Source organism: Lytechinus variegatus, chromosome 8 (assembly GCF_018143015.1).
Source record: "Lytechinus variegatus isolate NC3 chromosome 8, Lvar_3.0, whole genome shotgun sequence".
Taxonomy (NCBI): domain Eukaryota; kingdom Metazoa; phylum Echinodermata; class Echinoidea; order Temnopleuroida; family Toxopneustidae; genus Lytechinus; species Lytechinus variegatus.
In genome coordinates this window covers 6359829-6376157 of record NC_054747.1, presented here as the reverse complement: position 1 = coordinate 6376157, position 16329 = coordinate 6359829, and the positions used below count along the sequence as shown (strand labels likewise).

General features: G+C 34.5%; 1 long non-coding RNA gene across 1 annotated transcript; it reads right to left on the bottom strand.

Annotated features, from left to right (window-relative positions):
* Positions 1-443: 443 nt before the first annotated feature.
* On the bottom strand, positions 444-1889 carry LOC121419899. The gene is made up of 2 exons (XR_005970654.1): positions 1341-1889; positions 444-960 (listed from the first exon to the last, which is right to left on the bottom strand). It is a non-coding gene; the product is annotated as an uncharacterized LOC121419899 (long non-coding RNA).
* Between the last annotated feature and the right edge of the window lie 14440 nt (positions 1890-16329).

Sequence of the window (16329 nt, the reverse complement as noted above, 5' to 3'; positions counted from 1 at the left end):
TTTCTACAAGATTATTGGTGTCACATGGGCGGACTCTAATAAAATTCAAGTAAAACTCAATGTGTACAAAATCACAATTTACAATTTATTTCAGTATACAAAAAAAAAAAACCCTCCAGTATCAAAACATCTCTCTTTGAAGTTCAATATAAAAAACAAACAAACCTAAGTTTAAAAGAGAAATAAAAATGTAACACCTTCTAATGATAAAGTATTCTGAAAATTATTTCTCTGGCTCACAAGTTTACAACCATAAAATAAGCAAAGGATCCTGATTTGATCCAATCTATAACTTCCTAACTCTCGACCTGTTTCTTACTCCAGTATCCCTGAAAAGACCCTGTACTGATCTAATCAACAACTTACGTTTCAGTATATTACACTTTCACTTGTAACAATACCTTCAAAAAAATATCAATTGAACCTTTAACTTTGTTTCATTCTTTTCACAATCATAACTACCAAACATTCATAATTATGAAAGGATCCTGCATTAATCCACCTTCATATATAATTCTACTTTCACCATTTTGTATCTCTGACCTAATATATTTTTCTGACCACATTTTATCTTCTAACACCTGAAACTTGAGCTGTTCTCCAAACTCTAGCTCAAGACTATCATCCGACATATCTTACAAGGATCCAAATTCAAATCAATACTTCTATCAATCAACTGTTCAGTCATAATTAATGTCTGTATCTTCAATCTCAAATCTCCAATCGTTAGACTTTCTGATATTCAGAAATCGAGTTCACATTTAAAGAAAAGTCCTCCTGCTTTTTCTCTCACTGTTCTTTATAATAACTTATCTGTTGGCCGAAAACCTCCATCTAAGACGGCGCTTTATATTCTCAGCTTACTAATAATTCACCAGTCTCCTAAACGACCCGACCTTGGGAAATGTCCCGATCCTGGAAATTATCCGGTGTTGGAAAATATCCCGATCTTGGAACCATCTAAAATTAAAGACAAAACCAAGAATCTCTCTACGATATATCCTAACAAGTACATCGGAAGTTATTTTCATTTTTCATGTCATACTATAATTGATGAAAGCTTGTTTGAAAATTCTATATATAACTCTGAGGTTCAAATCACATTCATAAATATTATTTTATAAAGTTTGAATTAACTGTCACATAAACTTGTAAAATAACATCCTTTTATGATACTGATATTCTTCCTCACAAGTGCATAACTATTTCATAAAGTTTATACAAATTTACATCAACAGTTCAAATCATCTCTGAAGTCTTTCAAGGTTTTTCTTTTTGTTTAGTTTTTATTTTTATTTTGTAAAAGAATTACATGTAGAAGAAATCACAGATTAACTTACCGATGGCTTCTTCTATTCAGGCATAAAATAACAGCATATATTCTGCTAAATCTGACCTCATACAGGTATTTATAAGTTCCAGCCAATATCAAACAAGTAAGGCTGCTTTTCTGCTTAAAGTTGAAATTCAAAAAATTATCAAGATGGCAGATAAAATGGCGACTGCCCCAAAATTGCATAGGTGTGTGTTACACAAAGTCTCCAAGATGCAATGCTAGAAAACTAGTGGAAAGCTACTGGGGTCTCCTCCCAATTTTGCAATTTCCCCAAAGTATTTTAAGCAGCTGTTTAAAAAGAAAGGCTCACTGAGCTCACTAAAAGGGACCTATACAAGTCTACCACCCTAGACACAACACACAATAGAAATGCAATTCAATTCTAGCAAAAGGAATCTCACACACACTTCTCTCATCTCCTACTCACTCTTGCATAATATCTACTCCTTGTCTCTTAGCAACCTGGCTGTGGAGTGAAACTTAGATAAATAAGCAAGCTTTGCTGAGGAAAATAAATAAAATAAAATAAATGCATTTTTAATGTGACAATTGGTCATATTGGTCCTAAGTTACCTAACATGCAAAAGGCAAAACAATTGTTCACTCTCTCCTTCCCCTACCTGACATCAAAATACAGCCCCAGTTTGATCGTATCCAGGGGATGTGACACTTATTCTTGTTGTGAATTTTGTTTCTACATTTTCTCTATTTTCTCAACATGTGGCACTGATATAAATTGTCTTTTTTCATTTCAGGTTATACTGTCGAAGCATTGGAGGCAAAGCATGAGGAAATCATAAATGATGAAACCTTGGAGACATAAGCATTTGGAGGACATCTATGCCAGAAAGATGACTTGGGCTGTGTGTTACCGAGCTGACCTGAACATTCGTAACAACACAAAAACCGCAGAATGTGCCATGCGCATAATGAAGGATCAGATCCTTGAGAGGACCAGCTGGTCGTCTTCATTGTCACAAGGGTGGAGATGTATTATGAAAGACGTCTTATCGATGTCTGCAATAACAGACTGGACAGGGTGCTCTAGTCGCGATTTCTGCCAAGTATTGCAACTGGATCTGAGATTGATCCCAACAAAATCATGAGGTTTTAGGACAATCAGAAAGTGTCCTTGGTTTCTAGTGAGACGGCTGATACACAAAATACAAGGTGGATACTGCTCTCGGTGTGTGGGATTGCAGGAAAGGAATGGCAGGTAAGACTGAATTTCATTTTTGTCACCACTGTAAACCCCAAAATGTTTGTGTGTCGAGATTTGACAGTACAATGTGTCTTTACCTTAATCCGATTGGGAAGGGGGCATTATGGCCGCCCCTGTTGAATTTTTTACGATATATCTACAGATGGATCAGATACAGATGGGGGGGCATAATAGCCTCAATGGACTCCAGTCCAATAGGGTTAGGGTTTATTAAAAATGTATTTGAGTTAACAGTACTTTAATGAGAGCTTTCAACTATATGAATTAAGCTTTAACTAACCCAATCTGGACTTGGGGCATCTAATGCATCAAAGACCTTAATTCCTCAACACTTGCATGATTTATCTTCGGACTGCTAGGCATGTTTGTGCGTTGCTCTATAAGATTATCTGTGAAAGCTTACACATCATTTGAGACCAAATTCGCAACAACTGGTGTACAACAAGAAAAATCTATTGAATCTGTGATCTTTTGTGCTGTTATTTTTCAGTTTATTCTTATTATACACTATTCTGTTACTTTTTAGCCTTTTTAATGTTTAGGTTTTGCTTGATTATGAGTAAAACAAAGCGTTGGCATTAAAGGGGAATCCAACCCAAATAAAAACTTGTTTTTGTCAGGAAAAGAAATATCAGACAAGGTGATAGGTGAGTTTGAACATTATTGGACAAACAACAAGAAAGTTAAGAATTTTTAAAAGTTGTAAATATTGGTAATCACTATACCCATGGAGACTTCAAATTGGCCACATATGGGATGTCATAGTGATGTAAGGCAAGGACTGCTCTTCCATGTCATCCAATACATATTATGGCTAAAATGTCATTTTTCCCTAAAGTTTTATTTCAAATTATATTTTTCTTTCATGAGGACATAAAACAATATACATGTACTACCTGGGTTATATTTAGATTACAGCCCCAGGGAATGGGCACTTGGGAGAAAACCACAAATCCCTGATAACAAAGTACATGGCCTATGGGAAAGTTGTCCTTGCCCCTTGTCATAATTTACTCACACAGTTGCCAATTTGAAATCTACATGGTATTAGTGATCTCAATTTTAAAGCAACTCTAACTTTCTTATTACTTGTTCGATTTCTTTCAAACTTTCACCATTCTGTTTGATTTATTTTTCTCCTTCCCAACACAATATTTTATGGCCAAGGCTGTATTCCCCTTTAATATTTAAAATTGTAGAATTTGTAACTTTGAATACCCGGTATTGTCATGTTGTCGCTAGTTAGTGCAGTTGACTCTCCTAAGAAAAAAATCCTTGCCACCAAATAAATTATTTATATCGAAATATTGTTATACATAAATCAGGGTTGCAAAACTTATGCAAACAAAATTTGAAATTTAAGATCAGAAGAATTACTTTGTTTATACAGTGGGAGTTATATCAGTGTTCTTTGTAATGAGAGTAGGCCTACACTGTAATTGGTAAATAAAACATGCGCGAGCTTAATTAAGGAATGGGTTGGGGCAGTATTTTGCAGCAAGGAACCAAAGCCCTGGTGGAAACTTTACATGAATTAGAGTCATCCTCTCAATCACATAAATATGAACTGATGGGTCTCCATAGCTCTGCATGAGTCTCATCTGATATCATATATGTCTACTTCATGGCATTCTTTCTCTCTGTCTCTACAGGTAGCCCATGTACATGTAAACATCAATACCTACATGTAGTTGTCAACAAGTTGAACATCCATTGCTGCTGGAACTTCATTTCTGCCAATGATGTACCAGTGAGGAAACTGTTGTACTTAACATACAAGGTGGCCACAGGCTGTGCAAATGCCCCAGAAGAATGGTTTATCTCTTTGAACCATCAAAGTGGACCAAAACAAGCAGAAACAAACTTGATAATGGAGTCCATAAGCAATACAACTTATGAAAATGATTGCATTGATGAACACAGCATGGTCTCGATGAACGATGGGGAAAACACAAATGAAGGAGCTGTCTGCACAGATGTTGAGATTTCAGACAATGGACACGATGCTGTTACGAATCCATGTCTAGCAAGTTTACACTTGCAACGCTCTCTTCAAAACCAATTTGATACACGCGGTTGCACATCAAAATGAAGTGCTGAGAACGGAAGTGACCCAATACTCAATGAGCTAAACAAGGGATTTCTTGCTTTACAGCAAAGCTACATAGGAGACTAAGAATTCCTTGGAGGACCAGTACATAAATTCACGAAGAAACTTCTGAAACTAAATTCTGGAACAAATACTGGGTTAGCTTCCATGCTTGAACCCCCATTCCACAGAGAACAAGACCGCTGTAAGACCTCAACAATCTTATGTCTTTCAGTGGTCTTTCAGTGGTCTCCATTCTGTGGAATGGGGGCCTTACTCTGGGGTGGCAGGTGCTCTTGGCAAGAAAAAAAAAATCTCTAGTCAGTACATGTATGCAGACGATTGGTGTTCAGCCAACTGCATGATCTAGGAGAAAGATGGTTGGTGGTGGCAGAAACCGCATTGGTGCTGGCAGACCGTCAAAGGATTGTTTGAAAACCAGGAAAGAAACTGCCGTTCAGTTCTCAGCGTATTCCTAGACGCAAAGCATAACATTAGTGAATGTGTTAAAAAATAATCAATCTCTTGGTAAAGCACATTCTACAAAGTAATGGCCGAGCTCTATTGAAATAACTACCCTTTAAGTGATATTTTCCTTTCATGACTTCTAGTTTTTAATTGTTAAAAGAATGAATTGGCAAGTACATACTGTACATGTTTGTCATGTCATTATGATGAAGTCTTGGACATCCCCCCCCCCCTTCATCTAACATGCAGTTTTATTAAATAACTATTAAAGTGTCATGTCTCGAGATGTACTTCACTTTTATATGCTATTTATGATACAAATATTGTTTTTTTATTTGAGTTTGATATTTACTCTTGCGTGTTGGTATAATAATTGACATGCTTGGTAACAGCGGAAATACTTTTTTTTACCCATACCCTACTTTTTTATGAGTATGCCAAAGAACAATATTTCAAAGTGTGGCATGAAATCTGGTAGTCATGGAGAAGAGATTAAGAACAGGTTCTTTTGTTTGGCGTAATGTCATTTTGTCTCTCAGCTGCGTGGCTGAAATGTAAGCCATTTTGCATCTATTCAATATTTCCCATGTTTCAAAGCACTGCACTTGTATAAGATATAATCATAGAAAAAAGTTATAAAAAATGTTCACAATCTTAATTAAAATCAAACATGCATGGATTATTGCTGGGATAAGAGAGCAATAATCAAACTCGGATTTCCAAACCGTAGATGATTTATGAAACTTCAGACATATTGCAGGTTTTTCAGCTTTTGACTTGTGATCTTACCCGACATACATGTATAGGCCTGGTCACACCGCCCGAGCGTTGTTGGAGCGGTTGTTGAGCGGTAGGGGGAGAGGGTCGAATTTCGCTCACAAAATTGGGGAAAAAATTGAAAACCAAAAAAGAAAACAATCGAAATCGAAAATGGTGAACGGTAGCGAGCAGTGATGATTTTTTCTCTCCGCTCCACGACCGCTCCAACAACGCTCGGGCCTTTAGAGCCAGATCAATACAGTGCGTATCAAAAAAAAGTTTACACTTAGAAAAAGTCCTGTAAAATTATACATTTGTAATATCCTGAGGATTTTTCCACATTTTCACATTGGTACAGATCCATTTAAGCAAATGACGCTATAACTGTCGAAAAATATTTCCGCTTGAGTGAGCACCACTTACTTTTGAAAAGTTAGTGAAAAATGATTTGCGCAGAACTTTGAAATAGTTATGCGAATAAAAGTAGACCTTAATCATGAAGAACACATGGAATTTAGGTAGTAAAATTGATTTGAAGATATCTTTTACCTTTTCAACATGTTTCCTCGCCCAAAACACTTCGAAGTGTGCATTGCGCCCCACCCCACTCCCCCACACACCGTGGGCCATCGTGACGATATTTTGCTTTACACTGAACTGTGATTTACATGAAATGGCTCAGGCTTGATTTTCATTTTTTAATCATTGTCAAGCTTTGGAAAAGTGAGGAGAAACAAGTATTAAATGAAAAATGAAGTGTAAACCAACTTTAAATGATAAAATTTTGTGAAAAAATGCTGGAGATGTCTGATATAAATTTTTGTTCAGATTCAGTTATGTCCTCAGATCCAGCTGGCACAAAAAGGGTAAAGGTTGTGCTTACTAAGTATTGAAATTCCAATTTGGGTGGTAAAACTGTTACAAAATGTTTGAATGTATCCTTTTAATTTCAATTGACTAAAAGTGCAAGGGAAATGTGCGAGAAATGGTTTGCAGGGTAAGTTTGATTTCACCCTTTCTCCTGGACACAGCGTGAAAACAAGCCTTTCTGCGCAAACAGATTTCTACGAGCTTTACAAAAATGGTCAGTGCTCACTCAAGTGTAACATTCTGTCAAAACTTTTACTTTCATTGGATAGATGAGACCCAAACCCAAGATTATATGTGAAAAAATTACCCACATGTTGTATATTTTTTAATTCCCAGAGCTTTTTCAAAGTGTAAACTTTTTTTTGATACGCACTGTATATTTGAGCCCACCTGTACAAAATGAGATTTCAAAACTTTTTTTAGAAGTTTATTTCAGTAAGGTGATTCAGAGAAATTAAAGTAGTTTTGGAACACAGCATGCATGTTGTATTGTCCAGGTAGTGGTAAATTTTTAACATTGAGAAACCAAGTTGCCAATTTGAGATTTGTATACATGTCGTGTTCTTATTTTTCAAAGTGCCCTTTAATACATGTACTTCTCATTGTCGAAATTTCCTTCAAACTTTCATGCTCATTTTTATCTTTTATTCTCCCTTCACATAAATCTCATTATTACTAAAGTATGATCCCTAAATGGTAAGCGGATTTAGGGACACTTGTAAAATTTACTAATGCACATACTTTAATTTTAAAACTCAAAACTCAAAATTAAAATTCAATCTTATCTTTAATGTCATTCCTTTCAATAAAATTCAAAATTATCTATGAACAGTTTTTGTATTTTATGGACTAGCTACAACAGTTTAGGAAACATTTGCTACATTGAAGTTAAGGCATAGTGGCATACACGTCTGTTTTATTTCATGTGACAGTAGACACCAAAGTAATTTAGAGCTTAAATCTAATGTATATATAGTTCAGTGGTGGTATTTGATTTTCAAATGATATTCAAATATTTTGCCAAAAATCTATATGCATGTATGTTACAAGCTCTTATATCAGCAGTTTAGGAAAATATTTAAAAAAAACTATAGACTGCTTTTGCCCACAAAAATTAGTATTAAAATTTGTTGAAATAATAATGAAATTTTTAAATAGATTAATTCATTTTTTATATCCTCCAAATGTGGAAAAAAGTTCATTTAAACATGTTAGTATATGGCAGGCAATGAATGGTGACATAAGTGACTAGATATATCATTACCCAAGAATAGCCCAATCAGTGAACAGCATCGCACATAATGGTCAATTTTGAATTCGATTAAAATTCAAGGACACTCCAAATTTTGTCTTGATGTTTAGCTGATTATAAACATACATTTCTCAAACCAGCAGTTAAGATTTTAAGCACCCTCTATCCCACTACTGAAATCCTCTTTGAATACTTATGATTTTTTTCTCGAATTATTTTATCTTAGCATTTTCACATGTCACACTTGTTCACAAATATTTATGGGGTGGACCATGGATGCCACAAAATTGTAACGAATAATAATTATCTATGTTGAGAATTTTTGGACCTGCAGAGATTGATTTTTTTAAAAAGGATTCTGACTAAATATCATGTAATGTTATCAAGTTGAGGAATTCAACTAAACTATGGGAAGTAACATTTTTGTTTATGTAGATATATATATTCTAAATTCATGGACAAAAGAGGTTTGTTGGTCCTTGTTGAAACCCAGTTGGGAAATGCTTTAGCATAGTAAAAATTGGTATAGTGTCCTAATATTTCTATCTACCAGTCTATATGATGGAAATATTATATGTGGTCTTGTGTTAAGTATTTATATTTATGTGCAGGTTTTGATAAGTAACTGAGCTGGAAACTGCTTTAGTATTTTGTTTAAGAGTGAAACACTAGTGGACTTTGGTTTAATCGTCTTCTTGAGAGGATAAGCTTATACAATTAAAGTTTTTGTTTCTTAAACGTGCGAAATATAGTTTACATTAAATGCAAGGGTGCACACTATTGGTCAGCTGATTACTGACTGGCTTACAAATGATTCAATGCATAAATTGTGCAATTATATGCTCATTTTCTCTTTCATGATGATGATGATAGCGGTGATGATAATGCTGACGAAATTGATGCTGATGATTCTTCTAGTGATGAGGAATTATGATTATTATGATAATCGTGATGATGTACTATATGTTAAAGTTGATGTTCTTTGTTAATGTTGATTTTGATGGTTTTATGTCGATAGCTGTATTGATGATTGTGATGATGGTGCTAATTATGATGGTAAAGGAAAAGACCACCCCAATAAAAAGTTGATTTGAATAAAAGGAGAAAAATCCAACAAGCAGAACAACGAAAATTTCATCATCACAATCGGATGTAAAATAAAAAAAAGGTTATGACATTTTAAAGTTTCGCTTATTTTCGCATAACAGTTATACTGTATGTGCATGCTGGTCAGTATGCCGATGAGCTGATTGATGACTTCAATCACTCACTATTTGTTTTGTATTTTATTATATGAAAAAAAATCTAATTTTCTTGTCATTGTCATGTGAAGCAAATTGTAATTCTCCCTGAACATGTGGAATGACCATCATGATTAAGTTAAGTTGATACTTGTCAAATCTGTAAAAATTGAAATATTGTATGTAATTTAAATTAAAAAAACACCCAAAAATAGTGAGTGAGGGACATCATCAACTCTCTTATTTGCATAATGAGTTGTGCATATAACTGTTCTGTTAAAAAAATAAGCGAAATTAGGAATGTCATAACTTTCTTATTTTACATCCGATTTTCAGCGATGAAATTTTCAGCATTTTGCTTGTTTGATTTTGCTCTATCAGTTACAATAAACAATATTCTGGGGTGGACTTGACCTTCAAGATGCTGGTGCTTCTACATTATATTACTTTGATGAATGATGTGGATTATAATGATGACTACATGTATATGATGATTTTAATGATCTTTAGAATATCATTGTCAGATGAATTATCAGTCATCTTGTCAAATCCAAAAACGCCAATGGCATACTGATAATTTTGTAATAACCTATGGAGCTTTAAAGAACGTAACTAAAAATCACTCCTAAATTAAACAGGGAAGAGTGGGATAAATAAGGCCACCTTTTTGTATAATTCCAATTATATCTTTTTAATGTAAAGCAGTAGATATGTTAGATGTCTATGACTAGATCTAGAGTAGACCGAAATTATTCATTAGATGTGTTAAATCAATTGGTTTGAAACGATAACTAAACATTTAGTAACAATTATATTGTTGCAATTTAGTTATTTACCAAAACTCCCCCATTTTATTATAGATTAATTAATCCCATCCAATATTATGGGGGAAAATATTGGATTGTATTTTCTACTGTCAGTTATATTATTGTGTATCTACGTGTTTTTATTGGTAGTGGACACAAAATTTATCCTATTCAAGACAGTGTTGCGATGTCTACACCACATGCATTTTAAAGTTTCAACAGATGTAACCATAGAATTTTAATTATGTATTAGCCTCATATACCCCATTGGACATGTTGAGTTCACAGGCATCCAGTCAGAAAAAAGGGAAAGTGGTGAAATTTACTACAGTTATGGCATGCACATGACAATACTTTATACAAGTTAACTATGATTGACACGTGCATTCCACTGGACCTTTGGCTCTGCTGAAAATCTGTGCTAAGGAACTGCCTAAAAACCTACTACTCAATCAGAAAACCATTTGAGCTAAAAACTAACATGTGGCCTTATCTACCCACTCTCCCAAATCTCTAGATTAGAAATAACAATTCTGTGTCAGTATTGTCTCAATACAATTTTGATTCCTTTTTAGTTTGATAGCGCGAGAGACGAGCTCTGGGGAACGTTTCATCAACATTTTTGTCCGACAAGTTGTCAGATCTGACATCTTTCCTTGATTCTGATTGGCTGAGAGGTACTGTTACTATGGTAATTGTCGGATAAAACAGAACTTGTCGGACAAACTCCCTTCATGAAACGCTCCCCTGGTGCTGGTTGATATTGAATGCATCTTTGCTTGTACTCATGCGCACTCTTATTCATTCCAGAGCTAAAAAAGAGAACTGAGGAAAAGCAAGTCCACGAGCATGCGTACTCTTACTCCGAAGACGCATGCATGAATATTCATATCATGTCGACCGAAAGATCGAGAGGAAAAAAAACAATCGTCTCTGATTGGCTGTATGCAAATGAGTTCGTATTTTGGTCCAGAAATATGGTGGGAAAAATAATTTCGCTGCCGGGAGAGGGGGGGTCTAGAGAGAGGAGACAACAATAGACATTGAATCATACATTATTGTTTGCACGCTGGTGGTTTGTTTGCAAGATAATAGAGTTGGGAATTCCCACAGAAAGATTGCGAAATACTAAACAAAAACCTTGAAGTGGTTTAAAGGCACCTCGGAATAGTTTACTAGATAGATGGCGCATATGTTGTTTATTATTATATTAAATGGTAATAGTATATCCAACAACCTGTATACCAATTCCAGTTTTCATGTACATATTCAACCTGTGTGTCATATACTGTGTTAATCATTCAATTATGTATTGTTTGAAAATATGTATTATAGTGATATCAATAAAGGAAACCTGTGGAAGGGTTAAAAAGAAAAAAAATAATAATTTCAGTTTTCTTTCATGTCACTAATGTTACTCTATTTTCATATGAATTCATTTTCACATTCACTTTACCATTACCAAATCAAGACAATTCTTGAATCCCCCCCCCCCCCGAGACTCCTTTCTGTACGCCTCGGGGGAGAGGGCTCTTGCCCCTCCCAAAATTTTTCACTACAAAGAAAAAAAAGAGAGAAGGGTGAAATATTATACTATTTTCTTAATATCAGTTGTCAAAATTTATCACAAAATTGGATTTTCGTTATGAAAATGTCAAAACAGCTTCTTATAAATTTACGTGATACGACATATCTAGCCCCTTCAAAATTCTCTCCATTACGACACTGTAGATATGTATTTTTTCTTTGTCTTAAGATAATGCCCTTTTCAATAGAAAAGTGCCCTGTTTTCTTTGTGCCCCCTTCCCCCCCCCCACTTTCAACTTCGCTCCGCCACCCCCTAAAATGCATTTAACTGTGATGTATGAGTAAAAGTATTGTTTTAAACATGATTTCTAACTAGATTCATCACATATTGGTCATGGAGGCAATAAATGCTGTACTTTGATATTCAAAATAGCTGCCACAGTCCCTAAAAGTATTATAGACATTTTAACTGGGACATATAATTTGGACAGAATTTGGCTATGCTTGACTATAAATATTATATATAATTGTGATGTAAGAATGGAATATTGTACAAAGCCATGGTTTCTAATGAGATATGTCATATCATGTGTTGTAAAGGTAAATGAATGCTGCATTCTGAAATTGAAAATGGGCCGCCGTTAGGGCCTGTAGCGGCCATTTATCACCTACATGGCAGAAGAAATTACATATCTTGTTAGAAATTGTGCTTTCAGACAACATTTTACTCATAGATTACAATAACGTGTATTTATGGTGTTCACTCATGTGAAAATTGGTTTTCCATTTCGCGTTGTACATAATACAGTTAATGTCTATGGCAGCCATTTTGAAAGTCAAAATACAGTATTTAACACAAACCTGAAACCTGAATGATATATTTCGTTAAAAAATTTGCTTTTAGACAGTATCCCATTTATGTATCACAAATACATGCATTTTAGTGCTCACTCTCTCTATATTTTGTTTACAAATTGTGCTTTTAGTCAGTATTCCACTAGTTTATCTTGGTAGTGTGCATTTTAGTGCTCACTCTTGTAAATTTCTGGGCCCCCGTTGCCATTGTGCATGATATTGTTTGGGCCAGTGGCGGCGGCTATTTTGAGTATTAAATACAGCAGTTTTCCCATACATGACAAATAAATTCGTTCATAGATCACAATAACCTGCAGTTCCACAACTAAATCAGTTATTGCATTCTCTGACCCTAATTACATAGGTATATAAAACTGCAGAGTTTTAGATCTTAAAATACAATTTTAAAAAGGCCATTTTAAATATGCATATTTAACATTGCTCTACTACAGTATTTCTAAATTTCTATTTGTGTTATCATATGATCCAAACACTGCTCATAATTTTATTCTTTTCTAAAACATAAATAGTTACAGAAATCATGTTTACATGAGTCATAGATCTAGATTTAGATCTGATATGCAAACTATACAAAATTAGACATTGTTCCAAACCTTTATATTCGGATGTTGTTTGAACTGAAGGTTTGCATGGTGGCATGTACAATTGCTGATGTGGTTTACGGTACACCATGTGGAGTGTTATAGAAGCAGTGGATAGAAGAAGAGAGGAAGTGGATAGGCGAGAAAGTGGAGATTTTTGAGAATAGAGTATTCTTTCTTGAGAATAGTCCTGAAAAGGACTGTAAACCAGAAGGAATGTTGAGTGAGAACAGCTTGAGTAGTAGAGCTGATGAGGAGATGCTGGCTTGCGTCGGCGAGTAGAGATGATGAGTAGTAGAGAGACTCGACGTTTCGGACAGGTTGACTGTCCGTCTTGACAGTTGACTGTCCGTCCTGAAGACGGACAGTCAACCTGTCCGAAACGTCGAGTCTCTCTACTACTCATCATCTCTACTCGCCGACGCAAGCCAGCATCTCCTCATCAGCTCTACTACTCAAGCTGTTCTCACTCAACATTCCTTCTGGTTTACAGTCCTTTTCAGGACTATTCTCAAGAAAGAATACTCTATTCTCAAAAATCTCCACTTTCTCGCCTATCCACTTCCTCTCTTCTTCTATCCACTGCTTCTATAACACTCCACATGGTGTACCGTAAACCACATCAGCAACCTTTATATTGTTTCAAACATTTTGTATGTTATCGCAATTATCCCAAAGAACACAAATTGATACAAATTTAACATTGTTCAATTAATGTTAATAGATGATGTGGGTTTTCATGGGTACATGTGTGTGGCGGAGTATACGGTTCAATCAAATAGGTCTGGTTTTTGTTCATACTGACGCCAGATGTTCCATTCATTTTTTGTTTTCAGTTTCATATTTTGTCTATAATAAAAAGAGGGTGTGAAGCTACTCAATTAACACAACCAAATGTTCTATTTCATAAAACTTGTTATGACAACAAAGTGCAATATCAGTTTAAAGCTACCGAAATCATTCAATTTAATTGGCTGATGATAAAGTTGTTATGCAAATTGAGTATTCATCGTTATAAGTTTTTGTGAAATATGATCCTGGAATTCCCCAATATATTTGATCAATCATTTCAATAACACAAGAGATTATATAATGCTCTTTATATCATAATGTTTATCATGTTTTCTTTATCCAATCATGAAGATCATTATAAATATATAAGTTTGTCTTCATCGCAAAATTCTGAAAGCTTTTTGTTTCTTACTAATGAAATAAAATAATACTTTATAAACAATGTGAATTTCTTATAATTTGTCTTAGATGTATTTTTTTATCTTAACTAAAATTAAATGTTATGAAACTGTAATGGTGTTCACTTGTCTTTGTTTAACTTTGCATTCTGTAAAAGGAAACATACATACATGTTTTACATTTTAAGATGGTTTATAGTAATCTTTTTATTTTTTTTACCCGTACCATTGTATATCACATTTATTTATGTTATAAGAAAAAAACCCCTCATAATAGTTGAGATACATGCTACAATAAACAAGTAATTGGAAAGAGCACTACCAAGGTATTGAACTCAATCTTGGACGCATAATTCTATCCCTTTGTTAAATATCATCTAAAAGTGAGATGGCAAGGTTTTGTCATCATTGCGATAATAAAAATAATGATAATAATAGCAATTATAATGACAATGATAATTATAATAATGTTATCAACGATTTGATTAATAATCATGATAATCAAAATATAATGAGGATGATGAGGATGATGGTAATAATAATAATGATAATAAGTACATTTATATAGGCACAGTTACTACATGCAAATACTATATTGCTCTTGATACCTGGTACCATACCCCGGCTGTAGCTTAACGGTCTTTTTTATTTGATTTTTTTGGCGGCCATACTAAATTATCGCGCAGGCCCTTATAAGGAACGAGTGCCGAGTTTGGACCCCATAGAAGTATAGACCTTAGTCTTAAAGTGAAATCTGCAAGGTCCATCGACGGTCGAATATTTGCATTTCCCAATACTGCTGGTAGCGTGAAGAAACTCGTAACTCACTGTGAGACTGGACTCTTTAGCTCGAACTTTTCTACTTTTTCCTACTTTGGTGGGACCAATGTTATTTGTAATACTGTATAGAATGTTTTCATATTTTGCATGTTTCTGTTTCTCTTTCCTTCATAATATTCTCGACTACTCCGTTTTGTCTCAACTATATAGACACAGTTACTACATGCATATACTATATTGCTCTTGATACCTGGTACCATGCCCCGGCTGTAGCTTAACGGTCCTTTTTATTTGATTTTTTTTGGCGGGCCGTACTAAATTATCTCGCAGGCCCTTATAAGGAACGAGTGCCGAGTTTGGACCCCAAAGAAGTATAGACCTTAGTCTTAAAGTGAAATCTGCATGGTCCATCGACGGTCGAATATTTGCATTTCCCAATACTGCTGGTAGCGTGAAGAAACTCGTAACTCACTGTGAGACTGGACTCTTTAGCTCGAACTTTTCTACTTTTTCCTACTTTGGTGGGACCAATGTTATTTGTAATACTGTATAGAATGTTTTCATATTTTGCATGTTTCTGTTTCTCTTTCCTTCATAATATTCTCGACTACTCCGTTTTGTCTCAACTATTCCTTCTGTATCCTTTTCCTGTTATTTCTATTACTTTATTCTATTGCTTACACAACTTGATGTCAGGTGATGATTTCTACTGTTGTAATACCAATGCACCTTTACAATGTTTTCATATGTACGATTCTGTATTCCCATTTCAGAGTATAGACAACGATGAATTTAGTGCAAGATACAGTGACATGTACAGATTTTGATAGACATATGTTTAATGAACTCTCACAAAATAAATATATTGTCTCAAACATTTTGTTTGTTATCATGGCACACAAAGAACACAATTTCGGAATTGATCCTATTTACTTTTCACTGCAACTATGCTCACTGTGATGTTTGGATTAATAAAAATTGTCAAAACAATGCCAAATTATGGCCATTAGAATATGCAAATTCGACATTAAATGTTTCACTTTTTTAATCCTATTTTTGTTATTATGTGATAAGAATACTGTTCTTTATTGCATTCTCCTTCCATGAAGACATAGGTACAAAGAAATCATGTTTCTATGAGTCATAGATTAGGAGATACAGAAAAAACAATACTGGCTGCCATTTTGAATTGATACAAATGATACAAATTTTACATTGTTCAATTATTTTTTTGATAGATAATGTGGGTTTTTATGGGACACGTGTGTACAGTATACGGTTCAACCAAATGGGTCTGGTTTTGGTTCATACTGACGCCAGATGTTCCATTTA